Here is a 25,542-nt window from a genome sequence, read left to right on the forward strand (position 1 = left end):
TAAAGTTATCTTAAATAATTTTGTTGCATGGCTTTTAACCACCAAGGGACCGGCCGTACTTATTTATGGAGCACAAATATTAGTTATTGGAGTTATAAATGTGCTCTGTAATTCAAATCTGCTGCTGTTTGTGTGTCAAGAAATAAATCAACAGATAAAATGCATAGTTTGTTTCCTAGAAACAAAGCTTTCCTGATGGGTTTCACCTTCAGGAGGAAGAAACGTCCTGTTTCTCTTCATTAACTTTTGAAAACCGTGCAGTAGTTCTTTCTTTAATATCATCAAACTGCTGAAGGCCAACCTGAGTAGGTGTTGATGGTGTTATCAGTGAGCAGTGATCGACAGCTCCAAGGTGCCAATCAGTCACACCTCCCAGCTATGCCGTCACAAGTGAGTCACAGGAGCCTCCTAGTCAGAGTTGGTTAGCTGCTTGCTAATTACCTTGGCTTGGATACAAGGGTTTCAGGGCAGGATTCTGTGAGTCACTTCCTGTGCTTGTTGGGCCCCTATTCTTCCCTCAGTTCTGCCAGAGCAGTCAGAGTTGAGCCTGCCTGCCTGCCTTGCAGACTGTATGTCAGGAGAAGTCCAACCACTTCAAAAGCAGGAAAGAGCACAGTGAGCGATTCAAGCACTTACGTTCAAAAGCAGCACTTTGATCAGTGACCTGAATTCATTGCTGATATAGTTGGTAAGTGTCCAATTTTTTTTTCTGTTTGAAATCTCCAGTCTACTGTAACTGCTGCTCGTGCTTGTTGCCTGTAACTAGCTGACTGGGAGCTCTCTGGGGCTACATGACTTTGCTATGTTTAAAGTTCATTGAATGAGTATTTTGCCCTGCAGATTACCCTGCCACGGTGTGTCCTTCTGGTTGTACAAAGTCATTGAAATCATTGGTAGTTTAAATCAGGGGAAGAAACTAACAGCACACGTTTTGCTCCCAGCGTCTCCCTAGCTATATGGGGAATGTAAATTTACAACTTCAATCAAAGATTAGTCTCTCCTTTTAAAGAGGGTCAGGCTCCTGACCACTGCAATTACCCTATACTCCTTCAGGGCAAGTGGTCACATATTAAGTAAATTGCCATTAACAGTCAAACAGATCTCCAACAACATCTAGACTGGAGACTACAGAACTACGCTGCTGCTTTTAATGGGGAGAACTGCAGTCTGACTTTGTCCCGATCGAAAGAGCCATGCTTATAGTTTACCCTGAATCACCCACTGGGTAATAAAGATGGGGAAAGGGGAAACACTGGGAGAGTTCTTTGAAATTGCACGATCTTTCTTTGAAGCTTGCGTGCTGAAATGGAAGCAATATACGTTGGCTTTGAAAAAACACAGGCTGAGTCCTGAAAGTGCTGTCCTCCTCAGCTCCCGTTATCTCAAGTCCTGTATTAGATTACCGGTCCTGGAGCTCCCCTTGTCTTGTGAGAGCCAAAAGGCTGAGGCAACAGATGCTTCATACAAGAAGGGATAAAGTGGTGCCTGCAGCTGGTCATTTTGACCTCAAACAACAATCAGCTCCCTGGAATTTTGACATAATGTTTTTCTTGAATAAATGCTGATTTATGGTACATTGCACTCCACATTATCTGTGTAAGTTGCGAATCTTCTGGCAAAAACAAGAAATTCTGCAATTTTTGCATAAAATTTCAAGGTTTCAAATGGGTAGACAATTACTTGGGAGTTTTGAATGAAAACAGATCCCCTGATCATTTAAAGATGGAGGGAAACAGATGTCAGGTTGAACCAGTCAAAATAAAGGCAATACCATGTGGTCTAAGAACAATTAGTTTCCCGAAGCAGGACTTGTTCTTTGTTTTTAACAAATTATAATTTGCAAATCCAAGTCCACTTCACTGTTTACACACACATTTCAAAAATTCAGAGCAGTTTCAAGTGTGATATATCTGCTTTCAAAGTGTATGATTTATATGAGAATAGGCATTAGGGAAAATTCCTGCATCCTTCCAAGTATTTCAGACATCACTGTGGTAGTGGGGAGGTGGGGGAGTTGCTGTTGATGTGGTATGAGTCCGATGAAGCATGGGTTTACGTAAGCTTCCCTTGGGCACTGTGTTAACGCACACATTAGCTGAGAGTGAGTGAAAACTGCATTAAAGGAATGGAGCTTGATGCTAATGCATTAACCAGTGCTCTGCCAGAAACAATTAAACCACTAAATATCAAGTTATCTTAAACTGGATGTCACAGTATCACAATTCATGAATAAATAAACAATCACTCTCAGACCTTGGTAACAATATTAACCACACTTCAAAAAAATGCTTCATTGTGTAAAACACTGAAAGGTTTTCTTGCATTTTTTTACAATTGAAATATTATTACAGCATTCTAAAACAAAGAATTTGGAATGAAATGCTGATAATCAGAGAGTCTAATTGGAAATGGAAAGTTCAATTTGTTACTTTTGCTTCTTTTATCTCTGTCTTTCCATGGGATATGTTGTCCTTTTGTTGTATCTCACACAAGTGGCCAGAGCCATTGGTGAGCATAGGTCTTCAGATGTAGGCAGGGTATTTGATCATGGTGGGGGAGGAGAAATTAAAATCAAGATAAAAGATATCCTCACTTGTATTTACATCTCAGTGGGGTGGTGAGGTGGGAGTGAATGGATCACTTTCACATCGCTAACCTGTGATCACTGAAATGAATAGTATTATCCCCTTTGACAGTACTTTTGGGATAAGTCACTCAGCATAGTTTGGGGAACTTTTAAAATTTTGTTTGACCATTAAATCACTGGAAAATGATCCTTTTTTTTCATTTTGCTGGCCAGGGTTCCAAACACCACAAATATCCAGCAGCCAACACGAAAGTTACATTAAACCAGGTTATTAAATTCATCATGTGTTAACTCATTTCAGCTCTATCCAGGATGTGACTTGTAAAAAAGAAACAGCTTGTATTAAATCCAAATAATAATGGTCACGGGTCAGTTTGCATATGTGAATGGAGAAACTGAGTTAACAGTTCAAGTCGCTCACTTTTCATCAGATGGTTATAATGAGAAGGACCTGAAATGTTAACTTTGTTTCTTTTTTCACAGATGCTGCCTGACCTGCTGAGTATCTCCAGTATTTCTGCAGTCTCCAGCTATTTTAACATTTATGTTATTTTGCTTCATACCAAGGTAGCATATAATGGGCACACACCAAAGAATTTTCTGCTACTTTATACTGCCCCTTTAATTAATTTCTGAAAGGAAGATAAATTTGTTCAAAACATGCATGAGAGTGCGTATCACAAGAAAGAACAGAAGCTGCTCAGGGCCAGTGCAGGGGAATTCAAGATAATGACAACAAGGGGCCCACTGTAATCTTACTACCAGAGTTGTCAATTGTTACACATCCCCAAATTGGCCCTGTACAGTCACTATATGGAAGCTAATAGCCTCACAACTTCATGTTATTTAAGCTATTATTGGTAATTTCTTTATTAAAGTGGCTTCATAGGATTTGATCCAGAAATAACATTTTAACAAAAATGATAAAATTACTTGTAATTTTCAAGTCATTTTTGGAAAAAAGCGGGATTAAAAATGATATTATTTGACACGACTTTATGCAGGTTAATAGTTTTTTAAAGGTCCAGGACATTTTTAAAGGCCTGTGATGTATTGATTACAGATGCTGTTTCTGCTGCCCCCCTGGGATGAGTATTGTTATTTTCCCAGCGAGATGCAACTTTGGCAAGTTTGTGAATGAACAATTCCACACTGATGTCCTTACAGAGTCAGTGAAGTGTCCTACTAAAAATACTTTCCAGATGCATGTTTATTTCAGAATACTGTAGCAGTACCAGAAAAAGGTTGTGCTTTAATTGTTTTCATCATAATAAGCTCTACAACTCCTGCTGTGCAAGTGTTACCTGGTAATTAACAGGGGGCTTTGAAACAGCCTGAGATCAGTCTGCTCAGGAAGATTCTTTTTAATCACTCCAGAGTCCCTTTTGGTTTTGGATGTTGTAGAATGAAGATATTAAAACAATGTTCCTTCCTTCTTTCCAATTTACTTGAACCTGAGAATCCCACAGGTCTCTTTTCCATTCACACCAACTCAACCAGAATAATGGAAGTGAAAGTGAGCTCCTGACAATGTCCTGCAAACTCAATGGACTGTTGGGGTCTGGCTGTAGGTGGGTGGCAATTATGCCCACCCACACACAAAATTGTTACTGTGATAGAAGAGCCGCCTTGCTTTTAATTTTCCTTTACTGTATTCTTAGATGATAATATTATCGCAAAATTACAGAACCAGTCACCATCAATGGGAGGCTCCAGGATTACTAGCAACTTTGGATTTTGTGGTCTCTGTCTGAGAACCAGGAGAGTAACTGTTCAGTATTGTCAGAAGCAGAAGGCTAACCATTAGATGATTAAAGGTGAACTGTATCGTTGAATTAACTTGTAGACCCCAGGGGAAAGGGGGCAATAGACCCTCAACTTCCAAGTAGACTTCATTCCAAGTCATAAATTCTGGTGAGGTCACACATGTGGCTTTCATTATGGAACAGGTGCGGGCTTAAGGTGATGGTTCCTCATAAATCTTACTTGTCTAGCCTTTAATGTACAAAGGAGAGCAGAGGCTGGATTTTATGGGAAGTGGAAGGTTAAGGAATGCTCCTGTTGAAACCTGACCCACATACAATACGTGTCAGTTTTGGGCATGCAGCCACTAATTCCCCCCTCCTCTATTTACAGTGATATTCAGTGTACAAGGATAAAGTGTGCTGGGTATGAACTCCAGTATACTAGCCCATATGGCTGCTCTCCAGTGATGGGCTTCATGCCAAATGGACTTCAAAGTCTTTGTAGTATAATCTACTTCACAAAGTCACTCTGGTATTGCATATGGGATTACAAAATGTTGGCAGCACAGATGTTAGTTAGAAGTACTTGATGCATTTTTGACCTTGCCTGTTAAGCCCTAGAGCTAGGTGGAAGAGCTCTACTGATAGTACGATTGATTAAGTTATTTCAGTCACACAGATTTGAAAGTCCCAGATTCAGTTACATTGACTTATATCGCCTGGGACAGTTTTAAGCGTGGAACTAGTAGCTTCAAATGAGGAACATTTTAAGGGTTCCCACTCCTGATTACTAACCAGTAAACTCTGCTACCATTGTACTTGAGTGTCTCTGGGTAGGACAGAATACAGCTTAGCTGTGATGTCCATAAGCGATCGATATTGTTTCAACTTTCACTCTCGGCACACGCGTGCAATGGACTTGTGGAAAATGTAACCTAGATATGTTGGTCTTGTTGAAAGAGGCCACATCACCTGGGGAAGACAAGTGGAAAGCAGTTCGGGGAGGGACAAATCCTGGGGCTTTTATATTACAGGTGTAAGAAGGACCCTGTTCAGGTCATAGATGAAGCTGCAGGAACTGTACAGGGCCCTGAAGCTGTGTTTGGGACACACTTTCTTTGATTGTTTTGTAACATACCTTGATACTATGGGAGTGTCACAGGAAGATACAAGCTTACAAAGTTAGCTATTTCCAAGCTATTCAGAAATTCCTTTTGGCAAATTGTCTTTTATTCTTGACATGTCTCTAACTCTTTTATAACATTCAACTGCAGAATCTCTTTACCAGATCATGTCTCTCTGGGTCTCAAATAACTGATCCTCGAGTTCTGAGCAGGACCAAAATGTGGGTCCTGGGTCTGGCATAATGAAAGATTTTTGGCAGGAGACAATATGTTATTTGCACGTTTGCTTATGATAGACAGATTTTCTCTGGTAACAGCTTGTGCAAAGTGTTTAAATGTAACTGTTAAGAGGTTCAAGTGGTAAGGCACTTAACTCTCAACAGAAAGGTTGCTCAAGGTCACCAAGTCAAACTCCCTCACTTTCAGCCTTGCAGTTAGAGCCAGCAAGACTTTAGAGGGGCAATATTTCCTTGGAGAATGGTAAGGCATGTGGTTAGGGAGTTGTTGTGCTTGTAAAACCACACAAAGTCAAATTCCCTCAGAGTTAATATTTCTTTCTCTCTCATTCATACCTTGGTCTAGCCATTCGGACAGCAATGTTGATCAGAACAGTTTATTTGTTGTTGCCTCATTCACGCAAATTACTCTGACTGGAAGATAATGGTGAGAGTAAAGTACATGTAAATAGCAAATCCCATTACAAGGGCAGAATTTTTTTTAGTTTCCAATATTTTAGATATCAGTGAACCTCCCTCTAACGAATGCATTGTCTGTTATCCATTGATTGCATATGGTTTCTTTCATGTAACAAAATGTCTAAGTTTTGCCATAAAAAGCTGTTAAGCCCAATTTAGTTAAGTCATCCAATTTTTATGATATCGGTATCAAGCACATTAAAATTGGTGTATTGTAGTTCCTATGTAAGTCATTTCAGCAAAAGCTGTTGGTGCCTTTGATAAAACAACAAACTGGGTGTTTGCAATGTGATTACAATCAAACATTTATAGACAGGAGTGTAATATCGTCCTACAAGCATCCTCCAGTTCTCAGATTCTCTTTGAAATTATTGATACACCTGGAACTTTATCTAAATTTCTGGAGTTAAAACTCAACATGAAGCAAATATTAGGCAAAACTGAGTGTGTTATTTAGTGTACGCTAATCCTTAATGTTTGTAAACTGCTCAAAGGTTGTAATTTAAGGTTTACAATATGATCTGGGCTTCTCTTTAGGTGGAAACTCTGTAGCTCACTTGCAGGTACATATTATTACAATACAGCAAGAAATGTTAAGATTTTCAATGAGATTTTGACATGGCAATGTGAAATGGTGAACCACAAATCACTCCAACTATCCCTCATTGGCTGAATGCCAAATGATAAAATCCTTCAAAATAAATGCTATACCTGTTCCACTGAGTCCATGGTATGCTTGTGCAATATATGCTTCATGAGTGATAGGTATTGTATGTGCGGTTTGTGTGATATGCGCAGTGTGCACTACTTTAGATTAGATGTGGGTGTGGTATGTACTGTACTGTAATGAATGGCTTGTCAGGACTTGGTAGGTAGTGCATCATTTGAGTCTTTTGACTTAATCTTGCCATTGCCCTTGACTATATATGGACCTACAATCAGGTTGGAATGCTTCTCTGATGGCTTGGTTACTAATGATAGCATGTCGCTAATTCACACTGACCAGAAAGGTCACAATTGATTTAACAGAACTAGTGGTGTATCCGTAAGAGGGACCTTTGGCATCTCTAAATGAATCAGTCAGGCCACTCCCCTCCTCCTGATCACTATCCAGTTTTCTCTGTTGAAAAGTGTTTGTGCTTTAGGTTGAGCTGTGACAGCCCTATAGTTGTCCCATTAACACTGAGAACAGGAACGTTCCTCACCTTCACTGCTGTCCTTCCCAGAGGTCTGGCCAATGAGCCGCAGCAGGAAATTGAAGTGGGAATTTTGGGTATTGTAAGCCAGCCCATTAAAATGGTAACAGCAATCTACTGCCAACACTGCAGAGAATATAAGAAATAGAAACATGTGTATGCCATTTCCCCACTTGGACCCATGCGCTGGAGAGCGTGCAGAGGAGATTTACCAGGATGTTGCCTAGGTTAGAGCATTACTGTGAAAAGAAGAGACTAGATAGGTTGATGTTGTTTTCCCTGGGACAGCAGAGGCTGAGGAGTGACCTGATAGAGGTATACAAAATTATGAGGGGGGATAGATAGGATAGATGGTAAAAATCTTTTTTTTTCCTCATTGTGGAGGTGCCTACGACAAGAGGGCGTAGGTTTAGGGTGAGAGGTGTGAGGTTTAGAAGGGATCTGAGGGGGAATTCTTTCACATAGAGGGAGGTTGGAGTCTGGAATGCACTGCCCGATGACATGGTGGAGGTAGGTACTCTCACGACATTTAAGAAGCATCTAGACAAGTACCTGGATCATCATAGAAGGTGACAGACCTAATGCAGGTAAATGAGATCAGTGTGGGTAAGTACAATGGACAGCATGGACGTGGTGCATCAAAGGGCCTGTTTCTGTGCTGTACAACTCCATGACTATGATCATTCAATAAAATCATGGCTGATTTTCTTACTTCAGTGCCACTTTCCTGTAATAACCTCACATCTTGATTCCTTTAATATCCAAAACCTATTGACCTTTGCCTCGAATTTATCCAATGACCAAGAGTCATAGAATTGTTGCAGACAAATCAAAGCCATTAGGCTAATTGAGTCTGTGCCAGCTCTGTAGTACAGCCGAGTCAGTCCCATTACCCCGCTCCATCCTCAAAGGCCAGCAAGTTATTCATCTAGTGCCTATGCAATTCCATCTTGAAATCCCTGATTGACTGTGCTCTCTCCATTCCCTCAGGCAGTGAGTTCTAGATCATAGCAACCAACTCTGTAGAAAAAAGCTTTTCCTCACATGTCCCATATAACACTTGCCAATCGCTTTAAATATATGTCTCCCTAAAAGGAATAGTGAACTAATTGGAAGAGTTTGCTTTATCTAAATCAATCATGATCTTGTAGACCTCTATCAAATCAGCTCTCACCCCTTCTTCGCTGCAGTTGTTTCCAACCTCACACAGTAGATGAGTACGCTCATGGCAACATTCTCGTAACCCTCTCCAGGACCTGCTTAAAGTTTGATCAGAACAGATCAGAATCAGAAGAAGGTTTATTATCACTGACATATGTCTTGCAGTACAGTGCAAGACAAAAAATTACTATAAGTTACAAAAATAAATAAATAGTGCAAACGTGTAATGACCAGAACTGAGCACAGTATTCTAATTTTGGACCAACCTGTATTTTATGGAGGATCAATGTAACTTTTCTGCTTCTGTGCTTCTATTTCTGAAGCCCAGGTAAATTGGTTTATTATTGTCACATGAACCGAGGTACAGTGAAAAACTTGTCTTGCATACTGTCCATACAGATCATTTCATTACAGCAGTGCGTTGAGCTAGTACAAGGTAAAACAATAACAGAATGCAGAATAAAGTGTTACAGTTACAGAGAAGGTGCAGTGTAGGTAGATAATAAGGAGCAAGGTCATAATGAGGTAGATTGTGAGGTCGAAAGGCCATCTTATCATACTAGGGGCCAGTTCAGTCATCGTTAAAGATTTATGGACAGGTAGGACAGGTAGCCCAGGTCCCTCTGTTCTTGCACACCCTTCAGAATTGTCTGTATTGTCTCTCTTTTTTTGCCAAAATGTATCACTTTGCACTTCCTGCATTAAATTTCATCTCTCACTTGTCTGCCCATTCTACCGAACTAAATCCTCTTGCAATCTATCATAATCCTCACTTTCACCCCATCCCCAAGTTTGGTCTTACCTGCAAATTCTGAAACTTTACCTTGCACACCCTTTACCAAGTCGGTAATACATTGATCTAATGACAACACCTCCAGAATATGGAACAACATTCAGATCTAGGATTAATGTTGTTGAAAGCCTGGCAGGCAAAACCTCAGACAGAAAAACCACACAATCGATCCAGCTTTATTCACTTTGATTTCCTTAAAATCAGTGTATTAGTTCTCAGCCTGGTCAAAGAGTTGCCACAGAAATGCCCTCAATGTTCAGCAAAACATGACCTTAAGAACAATTTTAAATGCTGACATCAATAGAGCCAGCAGATTATTATACATCAAACACTTTGATGTCAGTCAGAAATAAATCTTACTCAGAAAGTACAAACACCTGTCAGTAAATGAAGAAGACTCCAGCTAACAGCAAGTTTCATTAGACTACTCAACCCCTCAAACCTGCTCTGTCATGGCTGACCTGATTGCAACCTACATTCACGCCTACCAGCGTTTCACTCTCTTGCTTATCAAGAATCTATCTACCTCTTTCATAAAAATATTGAAAGACTTAGTTAAAGACTCAACATTTTGTGTCATCTCTGTCCTAAATAAGGGGCCCCATCAGACAGACAGTATCTATGGAGTGAGAAAGTTAACATTGTTGTGATTGTGAATGAGCTGCCCAGAGACTGGGAGCTGTAGATGTAAAAGGTCTTTATTCAGCACAAGCAGACATTCAGGAGGAGTCCTGCAGAAGACCCTTGCCTTGGCAAATCCCTCAGTAGGATATCCCTGAACTCAAAGTACATTGAGTTTGTATTCTCTTAACAAATATAACAGTAAGTGACTGAATACAATAGCGCAGTTCACTTCAATATTTTGAGTGCAGGTGAATGGTTCCATCAAATTATATACTTACAATGGGAGCACATTGTAATAGACAAGGCACTTCACTTCTGAATGTTCAAACACCTTTGCTGGGACAAAGTAAATCATATGGTTGGTCTAAAAACTTCTGAGGACAGAAGACCCCAGACACTCAAAATTAGTGTTGTGGGGGCTGCCTCTTTGGGTACACAAGTATCTCCAATTATTGATTGCTTAGCTGGAGAAGTCATAGAGCAATACAACACGGATACAGGCCCTTTGGACCAACGAGTCAATGCTGACCACATTGTCCACTTAGTTAGCCCCAGTTTCCTGTGTTTGACCCATATCCCTCCAAGCCCCACCCCTCCATGTACCTATCCAAGTGTTTCTTAAATGATACCATTGTACCTGCCTCAACCACTTCCTCTGGCAGCTCATTCCATATACTTACCACCCTCTGCGTGGAAAGTTGCCCCTCAGGTTCATTTTAAATCTTTCCCCTCTCATCCTAAATCTAGTTTTGGACTCCCCTACCCTGTGGAAAAGACTATCACCGTCCACCTTACCTGTGCCCTTGATGCTGAATGTTCATGAACCTGGTAGTGTGGGACAAGTCTGAAGCCTGGTTTGATTTAGGCTAATTAACATGGCCCCATTGTCTGTACGTTTGGCCAACATATATGAGAATGTCTCATGGTCATGTCAGTTTCTAATCCATATCTCTGAGGCAGCCTCCTGTTGTGAGCCAGTAGCCAGCTCTCTTTAGGTAGCCGTGCTTATTTGTATCGCTGTGCTTTTAGTTTCAAAACGTTTTACTGCTTGCAGTTTACGTTTGGAAAAAGTTAATAAAGACTGCTTCTCATTTGTATTCATGGCTACTATATCTTAAACTTTATACTTTGACCATGGCTGCTTTGCCCAAACAAACATTTCAGGTGAACGACCTTTCATCAGAGAGTTAATCATTTTTCATCATCTCAGGCAAATTTTCCGTCCCCTCACCTCCTCCTTTCTACACTCTCTCCAACTGTGACAAGCTCCTCGGAACAGGCAAGAGTCCATCAGCAATCCAGTAAGCAGGCATGTTTTACATTGCTGAGGAGAGTGGAGAACAAAAAGAATGTCTGTGATAGGGTGGACACCAAGTGAGAATGGATGGCCTGAGATGGTAAAAAAGGCTGATTAATGGCAACAATCCATCTGGAGAAGGTGTAACAAGAGGGAGAATAGAGGAGAGGGAAACAAACTACAAAATAAAACATGCTGCAAGTGTGAGAGACAGAACACAGCAGTCTTTGGTTCTGTTTCTCGCTCCGTAGATACTGGTCGGCCTGATGGGTGTTTTAGATTTCCTGCTTTTCAGTCCCTGACCTGTGCTGATGTAGCTCAGCTCTTCTCTCTCCACAGATGCTGACTGACCTGCTGAACTTACCCTATGTTTCAGATTTATAGCAACGGTTGTACTCGACATCTCACAGTTCCAGCATGTTTTTTTTTGTCTCTTTCTTTCTCCTCTGTTCTCTCTCTAGTTACACTTCCTCCAAACAGATTACCACCCTCTCTCTGTCTGTCTCATCCATTGTCCCTTGGTCTGCCCCCCATTCACAGACTTTGTTCTTGTAAAGGGGTTTAGGAGATTCACCAGGGTGTTACTGGGATGGAACGTCCAGTTATGAGGAGAAACTGATTAGCATTCATTTTAAGAGGACTAGAATATAAAAGCAAGGATGTAATTTGGAGTATCGTGAGCAGTTTTGGACCCCAGATCTGAAAAAGGATGTGTTGGCATTGGAGAGGGTCCAGAGGAGGTCCACAAGAATGATCCTAGGAATGAATGGGTTAATGTATGAGGAGCGTTTGATAGGTCTGGGCCTGTATCTCACTGGAGTTTGAAAGAATTAGGGGGAATCTCATTGAAATCTACCAAACATTGAAAGGCTTGGGTAGAATGGACATGGAGAGGATGTTTCCAGTAATGGGAGAGTCTAGGACCAGAGGGAACAGCCTCGGAATGAAAGGATTTCCCTTTAGAACGGAGATGAGGAGAAATTTCTTTAGCCAGAGGATGGTGAGTCTATGGAATTCATTGCCACAGACAGCTGTGGAGGCCAAATCATTGGGTATATTTAAAACGGAAGTTGATAGGTTTTTGATTAGTAATGGTGTCAAAGGTATGGGGAGAAGGCAGGAGAATGGGGTTGAGAGGGAAGAATAAATCAGCCATGATCAAATGGCGGAGCAGACTGATGGAACAAATGGCCTATTTCTGCTCCTATGTCTTATGGTCTTATGGTCTGAGTTTGTTTTCCTTGGAGCAGAGGAGGATGAAGAGGGATCCTGATAGAGAAATAATGAGAGGCATTATACATGGTACATGGTAAGAAACATTTCCCCCTGGTACTGGTGTGTATGACCAGATGGCATGAGGTTAGGGTGTGGAGTAAGAAGTTTAGAGGAGTTCAGGGGAAGAATTTTTTTTTCACCCAGAGGATGGTTGGAATCTGGAACACACTGCAGGAAGGATGGTGGAGGCAGCAAACTTAAAGCAGCATCTGGAATAGCATGTGAATCCCTAAGACATAATTGGCTCCAGACTAGGTGCTGGTAAATGGGATTAGTAGAGAGAGGTACTTGAAGGTCAGCATAGTCATCGTGGGCTGAAGGGCCTGTTCCTGTGTTGTGGACTGTCTACCCCTTCCCCTTCTCTGCAACCTGAAACATGACTGGTTTCTAAACTTTCCCTAGTTCTGATGAAAGGTCATTGACCCAAAACATTGTCTGTTTCTTCCCCCTCAGATCCATGAGCGACTGAGTCTGTTTTTATTTCATATTTACAGCATCTGCAGTTTTTTTTTTGTTTTTCAGTCACTCAAACAAAATAGCTGTTCATTTTACTCATTGCTCCTCGTGGAACTTTGCTCTGCACAGGTTAACTGTTGAATGTGTTCATTACAGCGGCGACTATAAGAGCAGCTAATGGTCTATAAAGCACTTTGAGATACCCTGTGGATGGAAAAAGGTGTTCTTTCTTCTTACTTCGTGCTTGAATAAGTTGGCAGCAATAGCATACAAGACTGGAATAAAAACAGAAAATGCCTGGGATACTCAGCAGGTCATCCAGTATCTGTGGAGAGAGAAACAGACCTAAGGTTTCAGGTCGATCACTTTTCATCAGAAATGGGAGAAAACACGTGTGTTTTAACTTGTAGGAGGGGAGGCGTAGAGAGAAAAAAGGGGATGTCTGTGATAGGGTGGAGACCGAGGTTAACTAAATGATACAAATGCTACTGATGGCATGGAGCAGGGGGAACTGAATGCTTGTTAATTATAGCTAATCTGCCTGAAGGAATTGTGAATAGAGGAAGATGAATTAGGGCACTATCAGTGACTAGGTTTTTGCTTTTCAATTCATGTGTAAGACTACATCAGGGATGTAGGCTCCAGCTCTTTACTGGAGTAGATTGGCAGCTTACTGATCCTACCCAACCCTAACGGTGACTAATGGAAGGCTACCCAATGTGACCAATTAAAATTCAATCAATTCACCAGTGATGTGTTGGATGGCATCATGCAGGAGAGATGGCAATTCTGAGATACAATTAGAAACTACATTTAGTTGGAAGGCTCTTAAATATGATAATGGATTCCATATGGCCACACATCAAACTGACAAGAAGAAATTAATGTACAAGAATAAATATTGGGTCCTATGATCTGTAGTAAGTGGGATGTTTGTGGTATTTCATGTGGATTCTACTGAAAATGTTCAATATATATGGATCTGTTTTAGTTTTAAAACTATTTTAGAATTGCTTTTTTTGGGAAGGCAAAGCAATTTCACCCAATCCTTGTAACAACAATGAGTTAGCCCAATAATATCTCTGGCAACACACTCGAGGAACAAGTTAGATTTCTTGATAATTTTCCCCTTTAAAATCTACACTGGTGAACAAAATAGTTTCTTCAGTTATCGGTATCAGAAGAGCAGTGCAATCAGAATTAATGTACATGAGGAAATTTTAATACCCGGTGCAGATGATGTATAATTCATTGAATGAAAAAGCTAAACCTACCTCATTTGTATTTGGTTTTAGGAATTGCTATTTTACATTGCTACTGTCCAGCTTGTGTGAGCCTGGTTAACAAAGAAATGTTTATTGTGTGATGTATCTGTGGTGACAAAATTAGTTTATTATCAAGCCAGAAATGGCTATATACGGAGTCTGATTATGTTGATTCTCTCAGGCTCTGTCTGGCATCAAGCCCGACACTGTCAAACCTGTGGTAATATCAGGTTACCGACATAATTTGAAGTTGGTTGTCAGTTAGAGGATCAAAGATCAGGCACTTACTTTGGAGGCTGTGTTTGTCCTCAGTGTGTAATTTCAAGACACTGAAACAAAGAGGTTTTCTCAGGAGTAGCCTGGAGGCTGAAGGTTTGATGATTTGTTGCCGTCTGTTTTTATTCCTTAATGCTGCTCCATTTAAAAACGTTGTATATTCTAACATACAAAGACTACATTCCCTGGCTCAGATGTACAGGGGGTAATTTTCGACTATGTTCCAAAGGGGGTAACCTGGTTGAGAAGAGAATGTACACTTTAAGCAATCTATCCAATTTTCATCCCATTGACTTCAAGAAAATAAAATTTCAACAGGTCTGCAATAATTATACAGTAGGTAAAGCACAACATACAGTGCAATAGCCAACTAGAAGCTGCCAGGTCTCTTCTGATCTCTGAAACATTGCAGATGCTGGAAATCTGAAAATAAATCAGAAAATGCTGGAAACATTCAGCATGTTAGTAAACATTAAGAAACTATTGAAGCTCAGAGAGTGGCAGAGAAACAAAAACACTCAGCAAGTCAGGCAACATCTGTGGAAAGAAAAGCAGAGATAATGACCTGAAATGTTAACTCTGTTTCTCTTTCCACAGATGTTGCCTGACCTGCTGAGTGTTTCAGGTATTTTTTGTTTCTCTGCCTCTCTCGGAGGCTGTCTAATTATAAGATTATAATTGACCTTTAAAGACTTTATTACTATCTTTGATGGAATAAGCATAGCTCTGAGAGTCGGATGAAAGAAGAGTTAAGCCTGGTTTTATTGGCTGCAAAGGTCAGTTAGCATTGATGCCCAATGTCTAAACCTACACATGGGGCAAGATTTCCATTGCCTTGTAAAGGAGCCCCTTTGCTGATGTGTCTCCCTGTATATTGGTTTCTAATTTGCTTTCTCAGCACTAAAGCAAGAAATTAAAAGAAAATATTTCTACCCTTAAGAAAGACCACAGGCTAAGTATTCAGGGACATTGGAAACACATATTAAGGTATTGACACCCTCAGGAAAGATGGGTGAAGTTTGAGGAGAAGGTGACAAGATCTTTGTCATGTGCACAAACTGAGGAGGATGTGAAGAAATTAAATTACTGGAGTCTGTGATGCAAATTTATTTTCCAAATTCAAATCGATCATTGGAATAGTAGACTCATACTCCTGAGATTTTCGGATGTGGTTGCAGTCACTGTAATTCAGTCTATCTGAAAAATCTGTGCTCCAGCTGAAGTCTCCATGTTGCCTCCTCTGGACAATGGCAGCAAAAGCACTCACAAAGTTATGCTTGGTGATTCAGACTCCTGGTGGTACAGGCGCTCAGGAGTAGAAGGCTTTGTTCCTAGAGCTTATCCTATGATTAGTTGTTTGATACAGCAGGCAAAATTTCAGCAGTTGCATATGCTACACTTATGATGTAGTATATGCAACTTGTGTTGCACTCAACCCAGAAATGCTGTTCCATTGCTGTCAATGGAACCAAATTTCTGAAGTGGTGTACAATGCCCAGACACCATTGGATCGGGCATTTAATGCAACCAAAGACAAAATTTTCTTCGAAGATGTTCAAACTGCTGCTCATTTGTCTACTTATTGTTGTATATCGGTGAATCAGGTTCATTTACAGACTGATATAAATACCTCATAACATTATTGTAAAACAAACAGTTCTCCACAATGTTCCAGCTGATATTTATTGCCTCAGCCAAGCTGACTGAAAATGTTTACCTGATCATTTTCTTGACTGGGACCCTGTTGAACTCGCTTTGGCTGAAGCACTTTCCAACATTACAAATATGACTGGACTTCATTGGTGGTAAAATCCTTTGGGATATCCTGAGGCCAAAAAAGATGCTTTATAACTGCAGATCTTCATTGAAAGGAATGACAAGAGGCATTTTGGTCTTGCATGAGAAAATAATCCAATATAAACAAATGAACTCACTCTGAGTTTCCAGGGGGACTGTCCATAGCAATCATTTTCATTTCAATGCATTTAAGGAGTGAAATGTTCAAACAGTTCTACAATTACAACATGTATATTAAACTCTTGAACAAAAATTACATTATACATAGACAGCAGAACTTTTGAAAGAGTCCATGAAGCACCCCCTTTATTGATAATCCTTCTGACCATATTAGATCAGAAAACACATTCTCTCTCCAGGAACAGATAAGATTGTGTGTTCTCATGACCTCTCCAGTCTGTAACCATTTGGGTGATACAGAGTTCACCTGGGTTCTCTTGGATACAGTGGAAAGCTCTTTGAGTGAGAAGGGTAGAGGACTGGAGAGGGAAAGTTACCGAATGACCCCCCAGTGCATTGAATCAGAGTGGTTTACACTATCCTGTATTTCAGACTGTCTCTCATGGTAAGCCCTTGTTTGTCCTGTTCAGTCATTGCAACACTCTGTTGCTTTGATGCTGTGTGGCTGAACAGCAACATAAGTTTAGAACATTCCCTGTCTTTCAGGGATTATACTGTAGACCGAGGCACCCTTGTAACATTATGTTCTTTAATGAAGGCCATTAAACCTCGCTGCCAGTCTGTGGGACATGGAACAGCTGCAGGATCTGGCTTGCAAATCTGAGATGTGCTGAAGTGTTGGATAAATACCATTAAACTGTTGAGTCTAAATTTCAAAGAGTTGTGGTATCAGGAGCTTTGGAAATAAAACTTTTATAATTTGTGATTTATCACCGAGTGAGTCTGGAATTTGAGCATTTACGACACCATGGGTAGCAGCCAAGAAATTTAAAAGGGAGAGCTTTTTTAGATATGGTCATCTTCAGCAAGCACAAGTGTCGTGACAATAACTCAGCGCACAATGCAACAGACAGCCATGGAGCTAGCCTTTCAGAAGACAGCTCACGGAAACATCATTTGACTATTCTACCTTTGTTAAAATTAACATGTTTCCCACATATTTTGCCTGACTTCTGAGCCTATTAAGATAGAAATCAATTCACACAAATAAAAATCTATTTAGGGACAGCCCATTGGTAAGAAGTTGCATGAGATTTGGGAGGCATTAGGACAAGTGGGAGGTACATGAGGGCAAGGAAGGGCCTTTCTGCTCTGCAAGTACAGGATGTCTTTCCACCTCAGACCTCCTCCCTAGGACCTCCTGGTTCATATTGGACAACCTGTGCAGACTTTCACCCAGTCTCTGAGACATTCTGGGAAGTGTCACTATGTTCTAACACCCTTGGTGGAAGTGGGTGAGAGCAGGCTTCACATACAGCTCCACACCTAGACAGTGCTCAGGTGGTAACCCTGCAAGCTGTTGGTTTCAGCACCTGCAGGCACATTCAGATCGCAGTGACAATCAATTAGCCTAAAACTTTGTGCTAAATTCCAGCCTTCAAACAGGTGTTTCTTATTCAGGCTGCACATATTTAATGTGTTTTTCAACGCTTTGGCTAAAATAAACACCACCATCTGTAGGGAAGAAGAAAAGAATGCAAAACAGAAATTATGATGTTACAAAGACCTTCACTTATACAGTAAAGGACGAAATCTGTGAATTGTGTCTCTTATGGTTTTACCAGTATTTTTCTCTTGTATTGGAAACTTCTTCAACTAGGAAAGTGCCCATTCCAAGGTGCTACCACTGACCTGCTTCAGGCAACTTGTTTGGGATTATAAGTGTGCTCCAAGGTGACTTGGACAGTTCCACCTTTCCACAAAACCATCTGAACTCTCTCCACTCCACATCAGCTGCTTGTTTAACTTCAGGGAGGCCCAAGAATGACAAATAGAAGAAACCATATAAAACATTCTGAAGCCTTTAATCCAAAAATCACAGAATATCATTTCACCTTCTCGACCCATCTGGCCAGCTTTCCTGCCTGGGACATGTGTGGGGCCTTATTAAAATATTGGAATCAACTGAGCACTGAGCACCCAAACCAAAAGGGATTCCTGCAGTCCACCCTGAAACTTCAGGTTCCCCCACCCCAATAAACATCTGTGGCTCTGATGCCTCACCCCATAATACCTTCAAGTCACTTATGGTTGCTTGGTGCCACTTGATGCCACTCTCCTGATTTTGCCTCATTGAAATCTTGTTTCCAGCTAGAGTGCGGGAAGGAGCTATCATCAATCCCTAACTCGCTCTGATCGATGAACCACCTGGCCTTCATGTTCTGGCAGCTCAACGTTCAAATTAAAATCACGCTTGCTCACGAGAGTGGTTTGGCCATTTAGCCGTTTACCTACCATATGAACAGCCTTCCACCATCCTCTTTTAGGTTATTACTTCCTATCTGTTTGAGCGTGATTCCTACAAACTCTAAGTAGATCTTACTTGCTGCATTAAACTGATTGAAATAGCAACGTGAACTATATAATAATAACCACAGCTTGGACCTACAGGGCACCTTTAACATAGAAAGGAATTTTGCAGGAGCTTAATCACATTTGCTACATTAAATTAACTAATTGAAATGGGACAAGGTAGTGAATTCAACAATCTTTGCAAAATCTTCACTGGCATCATCTCCTGAATCACTTCCACATCTACAATCCCTTGAGATATCTGCACTTTTTCAGTTCTAGATTCTTCTGTAGCTGACTTTATTAGCTTCATCTTTGGCCAGTCATGCTTTCAACTAGCAATCCCCTTTGTTCCCATATATCCTCCCCAAACTGCATAATTTCTCCACCTCCTTTTTCCTTTCACCCTTCTCCTTAAATCCTATCTACTTGATCAATCTTTTGGTGACTTGCATGAAAGTGTGGCTCAGTGCTAGATCTTAATTGATAAAGCTCTTCTGAAGTGCCTTGAGTCATTTTACTATGTTAAGGGAGTTGTCTAGATCCAAATTGTTACTAATATTGTGTGGTTCAGTTTGACCTTTTGATTTTGATAGCTAAATATTGAGTCATATTTAGAATTGAGTGAGAAACAGACTGCCAGTGTAGCCATTAATTCGACATGCATTGGTCTGTCCAATACATTTAATAAACTATTTGAGCATGTAATTTTTGTACTAACAAGTTACTAAATACATTTGAGTGCTCATAACATTTAATGGTCTTACCCCTCCCCCCAAAGATCCAGATGAATTCAAATAAGTGCAAAAACAGTATGATTCGCTTGCATTACCTCACTCCCAAAACATGCTTTATTATTGAGAAGATGGAAACTGTGGTTTATGGTCTGAGCGGAATCATTGCCGTCTGCCCAACCACTACAAATTACACTTTAACTGATAAGAGTGGTGCTCCCTCTGTCAGAACAGGCAACTTAATTAATTAAAAGTGTATTATCATCAATATTTTCCACCTTTAAACAAAAAATGTCTTGGAGTGGCAAATAGAACATAACCATAAGGTTTCTAAGGTTAATATCCCTATTGGTATGTGGAACAACAATTGGACCAAAACATGGAACCAGTTCAATACTCATTGAAGGGATCCTATTTATATGCTTGGATTTATGGCATATTTGCCAAAAAAAAAACTCATGGCCACGTAAAAGATATGTGTTAAGGGGTCAATTTCACTCATGCATGCAAGCAATGTAATTATTACCACTGGTTTAACATCCATCACTCTGCCCTGACGATAGTAAAACTCTGATGGAAAACCTATCAATAGTTTGGATGCTGACAGGGTAACTGCTAAATAAGCTCAAGCTGGCTTGGTATATGAAGTCAAAGGCTACTTATATTAGTCACAATGCCTATACACAACGAAGTGCATCTCTAATGTGCCCTTCAAATCTAGCCTGTAAAGTTCAATTTATGATCCTCGATGGTTGGAATAGACTTGGTGCTGTGTGACTCTGTGCATGTGGACAATTTCTGGTCCATAGAGTAGCAACATAACTGGAGCAAATCCATCACAGAATAGTGTAGTTCATTTCTTTCACATTATGGTAACAGTGAAAATTAGGCCAACATAAAACATCCAGGAAGTAATACTCATACCAGCACTAAACAACACAATGGATTTCCACCCATTCATTCCATGAATGAGTGGAAAATCTAGCCCTTTGTCAGCTTGAAATTAATTCATATTTCCTTACTTGCAAGGTGGACAATAGATTATGTGCGAGGAGAGGGGTTGTGGAAGTTGGGCTGAGGAATATGGGGGAGCTGGTTGGGTAGGAGAGTTCAGCTGTCGGCATTTACTTTATAGCTGACAATGCAGTTAGCTGCTTATGTTTGGATATTTTGTCTTATTTAGACCATGAACTTTCAGCCAAAACACCTGCTGTAATTCAATCCAGCATGAGTCACTTTCAATATTCAGTCATAGGCCATAATGCTAACCGCGAGACAAAAGCATGCTAGAGATGCACTTCATTCCGGGTACCATTGTCTATAGGCATTGTGACTAATATACGTAGCCTTTGACTTCATATACCAAGCCAACTCGAGCTGATTTAGCAGATACCCTGTCAGCATCCAAATTATTAATGGGTTTTCCATCAGAGTTTTGACCCCAGTTAGTTCTTATGAAAAGCTGGGAGGGGCCAGAGGATCTATCAATGGTTAAAGCAATGCTGGGAACTTTCTCTGAATAGTAATTTAGGCTCTTCTGTACTGGCCAATTGAGAATAAGACATAGAATCCTAGCTATTCAATGGTTCAGCAAGAGGCCATTTGACTCACTATGTCTTTGTTAGTTTATGAGCTGCTGGAGCTAATCCCAATTTTCAGCAGTTGATCCCTAGTCCTGCAGTTCATGACTCTTCAAGTACACAATGGAGGTGTCTAAAAGTCTTGCTAATTTTAGCAATAATTTCATTGTAAGCCAAATGTGGCATTCCATAACTTTGCAATCATAACTTTTTCCACCGCAATTAACAGTGAAGGGCATTTAATCTCCATAACTTTGGCTCGGCCTGCTCTTCATAATATCTGAATATAGTTTAGTCACTCATTTATTGTTGAATCTATCAGAGCAACTGTAGCCTTATAAGGAATTGCCTGTTTTGAATTTGCAAGAGAGTTCTGAAGAAGGCAGCATCATGTGGAATTTTCCATTAGGAACCAACTTGTGTCATCTTCTGGCAGAACATTACACTGCAGCAATACACATGCAGTAATGATCAAGAAGTCTATAACTTGTGGTTTAAAGAGGATACCTGCTTGTGAACTACCACCAGGGTGAGAAACGTGTAGTTGTCCAGCTGACAACCTGCCTCATTCATGCAGTACTAGTACTATCATTCCTTGTGCTGTCACTGCACACTGTGTAACGTGCAGGATCATATTTTTGATTTCAAAAAGAAACTTTATTCCTAAAAAATGTATACCGGAACTACAGTACAACTCATACATGCCTTTCTTTATATTCACACTGTCCTCTAAACAATACATTATATTTGCAATGCATGAATGCCACTCCTGTGGCCTCTTTGAACAATCCACCCATCAAGGCTATTATACTGGACCCAGCCCCTCAGTGTCCAGTGACAGCAGTACCTTAGACTGCAGTCTCTCATAAAGCCTCTGTGTTGGCTACACCAAGCTTCAGTGTGTCCCTTAGCATGAACTCCTGCTGTCTGGAATGTACCAGTCAGTAGCATTCACTTATGGACATCTCATTGCACTGGAGCACCAACAAGTTTCAGGCAGACCCAAGTGTGTCTTCCACCGAATTGATGACACTTGATTGGGAAGTACTGTAAAGAGAGGGACAAGTACTTTGTTCAGTCCTGTGTTGTGATTTTTCCCACATGGAAAAAGCCGAACTGACCTCAGACATGAGATGCGTGGCAAGGTACAAGGTTGATCTTTGAAATTCAGACACTTCAAAAACCTTGACTTGTCAAACAGACTGACTGCTTGAACAAAGACCAGCTTTGGCTTCAGATCAGAAAGCCTAACCAAACACTGGGAAAAATGAATCTCCCAGAGCTGACAAACAAACAGCCATCACCAATGCTGCAGGAAGTTTTAAATAAACTGACTGGAATTTTAACGATTTGGAAAACAATTGTCTTCACCTCTACATTGCTCACAAAAGCAACAAACTGTCAAAACAGCGCGTAACAAGCTAACTGTAAAACACCGAAATAACACTGAAGTTCAGCCTGCCAACTGTATTTCCATGTTCCCACTACAAATCTGGACCTCATTGCCCTCTTGCTATGTGACATTCTTACAAAGGAATTGGCTATTTGCACAAAAAATGCTGAGAATTCATTAAACATGTTTTTTTTAAATGATAAAATCATGTTAGATTACACAGATGATCTAACCTCATTCAACTGAATGCTTTTGCAGCAAATCCCTTAGCTTTAAATGACATTGGCAGTGGGTAATGCTCCTTCACACCACTCTCCTTCCCTGCCGCACAGAAGTAACCTGCGATCTTGGACCTCACTATAGGTCCATCTCATCTCACTGAACCATCAAATCTCAGCTCCACCAAGTCTCACATTTCCATTACCATTTCCCTTTTATTTTTCCTGGTGAAAAATATACAACCTCTTTTGTGTATCTAACCCCAGCTTTATTCACTTCAGTAGGTTTATAATCTAAGTCGCTACTTTGCTGTTTTCAATGGCCTGACCTTGGCAAGTTTGTATGCATGGGAAAATAATTTCAACTGTTACCACATAAACTCAAGCTAAAAGGCTTATGGATATAAAAATCTTCTCTATGCAGTTTTGTGGATAACAACAAAAATAGATATATTTGTTTTGATGTAATGCCTGAATGTAGTGCACACATGGATATAATGTTATTCCTTGCAATTAAATTCCTTTTGGTGTATAAAGGCGTCTGTTGTGTAATAAACCCAGCGACATCCCACAAACAATTATAGATTAATCACCAGTTACTTTTTATGGTTACTGTTTTCTTGGCGGTAATGATTGAGGGAGGAATGTTAGGTGGGAACATCAGCTGGCTGAATGCTTGTAGAGCTGATAGTTGATGATGTGTCTGTGATGGGGTAAACTGTGATGGACTAGCTGAAGAGGTAACTGCAGAGGAATGACAGGCAGGTTCCTTGAGCAGGATGATTAACACGCAACCTTCAGACTTCAATCCTTACCACCTCGTACTTGATAGCAGAGAACTGTGCACTAGAATGCCAATACTTGTCACATGCTAAATTCATAGGTAGCTAGCTTAATTCAAAAATTCACATCATCATAGAAAGGCTGTGATCATTCATCATCCAGTTCTGAGCCACATCGTTCTCTCTTTAGGAGGGAGATCACAACAAGCAAGTTGCTCCAAGAGGGCCATAACAAGCTAACCTTGTCTCTGTTCAACAACCTTTGCATAACAACCTTTGTGTTTGACGATGCCACACAAGAAGACTGGAATCTGGCATCAGCCACCAGCTAGCTCATTGTCACAGACCCAAATGCTCATCCGTTCTTATGCCACCTGCTGCATTACCAGTGGACCCTTCTTAACCAGCTAGCTAAATTCAGTGGCATGCATTGTGAACTGCACTTGGCCACAAACAATGCTATTAGCTGGCCCAGAATAAATATAAACATTAAGTAGATAGATGTAGATGGATAGATGGAGGGAAAGAAAGAAAGAAAGAAATTGACTGATTGATCGATTGAACAAAATTAATGGTGTTACTGTGGTGGGCCAGGTTGTTGGATGCCTAATGGGATGATAATGATGGTCTGATTGGTGAAATTACAGTGAGGAGCTGGTTGGTGATTGACAGTAGTGAGGATGCTAACAGGGAATGACTGTATTGAACTGGTCAGCAGAGTTACTGCAGTGAGGTGACAACTGTGACAGTTCAGTAAGGTGATTGGCCAGATGACTGTGGTAGGGTGACTGGTGAAGTGACTGTGGTGAGCTGTGGTTGCCAGCAGATTAGTGGGGTGACTGTGGTGAGCCAGGAATGATGTGGTGATTCTGGCTCTTGTGGACCTTGCTCTGCCTTCTGGACTCATGGCTGTGGGTTATCTAGATGCCTGAATTCCAGGTTGGCTGCAGCTAGTAAAGTGATTAGGGCTGAATGTGCTCCCTGCATTTTGGTTTGGCTCCTGCTCACTGTTGTCTCCTGTTCTGTAAAAGTTTTGAAAACTGATAGTTAAATTCATGCTTGCAAGACATCAATTTTAATGTAAACACTGCTGCTAAGATAAAAGAAATGTGCAGCAGAATATATACACATTGGCTAGGTTTACCTCAGAAATGGACTTTGAGGTGGTGCAGAATTCTCAGGGATATTATCATCAACACGTGTTCAGGAGCATCTTGAAGGCTGTGTTGGCACAGCTAGTTTTCTAAGTTAGAAGTACCAGATCATTTGAAGATATTTTTTGTGTTTTTATTTTTACAGTCTATGTAACTAAATAATTGAAGCACAGTGGAAGTTCTATACCTTTCTCTAGCAACACACTAAAACTGAAGTCAGTGGGTATCAAAGGGAAAACACTCCAATGGCTGAGGTCACATCTTGCACAAAAGAAGATGGTTGTGGTGTTGGAGGACAATCACCCCAGCCCCAGCACATCACAGTCGAGTTCCTCAGGGCATTGTCCCAGGTCCAACCATCTTTATCAATGATCTTCCTTTGATCATAAGGCCAGAGGAGGGGATATTAATTATTGTATGTACAATGTTCTAATACATTTGTAACTCCTCAGCAAATGAAGCAGACCATTTCTGCATGCAGCAAGGTCTAGACAATATTCAGACATGGACTAATGAGTTGCAACTAATATTCATGCTACAAAAGTGCCAGGCAACAACTATCTCCAACAAGAGAGAATCTAACCACCTACCCTTGACATTCAGCAGCATTACCATTGCCCAGTTCCCCACCATCCTGGGGGTCTCTGTTGACCAGAGACTCAATTGGACCAGCCATAGAAGTACTGTGGCTACAAGAGCAGGTCAGAGGCTGGGTATCCTGCAGTGAGTGACTCACCTCCTGACAGTCTGGTTCCTTTCCATCATCTCCAAGTCAAATCAGGAGCACGATGGAATGTCCCTGACTTGCCTGGACAAATGCAGCTCCAATAATTCTCCCAACACCTCTCAAGAAGATCCACACTATCCAGGACAAGGCACCCTGTGTGACTGGCATTCCATCCACCACCCTAAACATTC

General features: G+C 40.7%; 1 protein-coding gene across 1 annotated transcript in view; it reads left to right on the forward strand.

Annotated features, from left to right (window-relative positions):
• Positions 1–522: 522 nt before the first annotated feature.
• The window catches only part of fhl3a (four and a half LIM domains 3a), an 86,050-nt gene continuing 61,030 nt past the window's right edge, over positions 523–25,542 (forward strand). Inside the window, exon 1 of the mRNA XM_052036485.1 lies at positions 523–688. The gene's annotated coding sequence lies outside the window, so the exon portion shown is untranslated. The remainder of the gene's footprint in view (positions 689–25,542) is intronic.

The sequence above is a fragment of the Pristis pectinata genome, chromosome 22, assembly GCF_009764475.1.
Source record: "Pristis pectinata isolate sPriPec2 chromosome 22, sPriPec2.1.pri, whole genome shotgun sequence".
NCBI lineage: Eukaryota > Metazoa > Chordata > Chondrichthyes > Rhinopristiformes > Pristidae > Pristis > Pristis pectinata.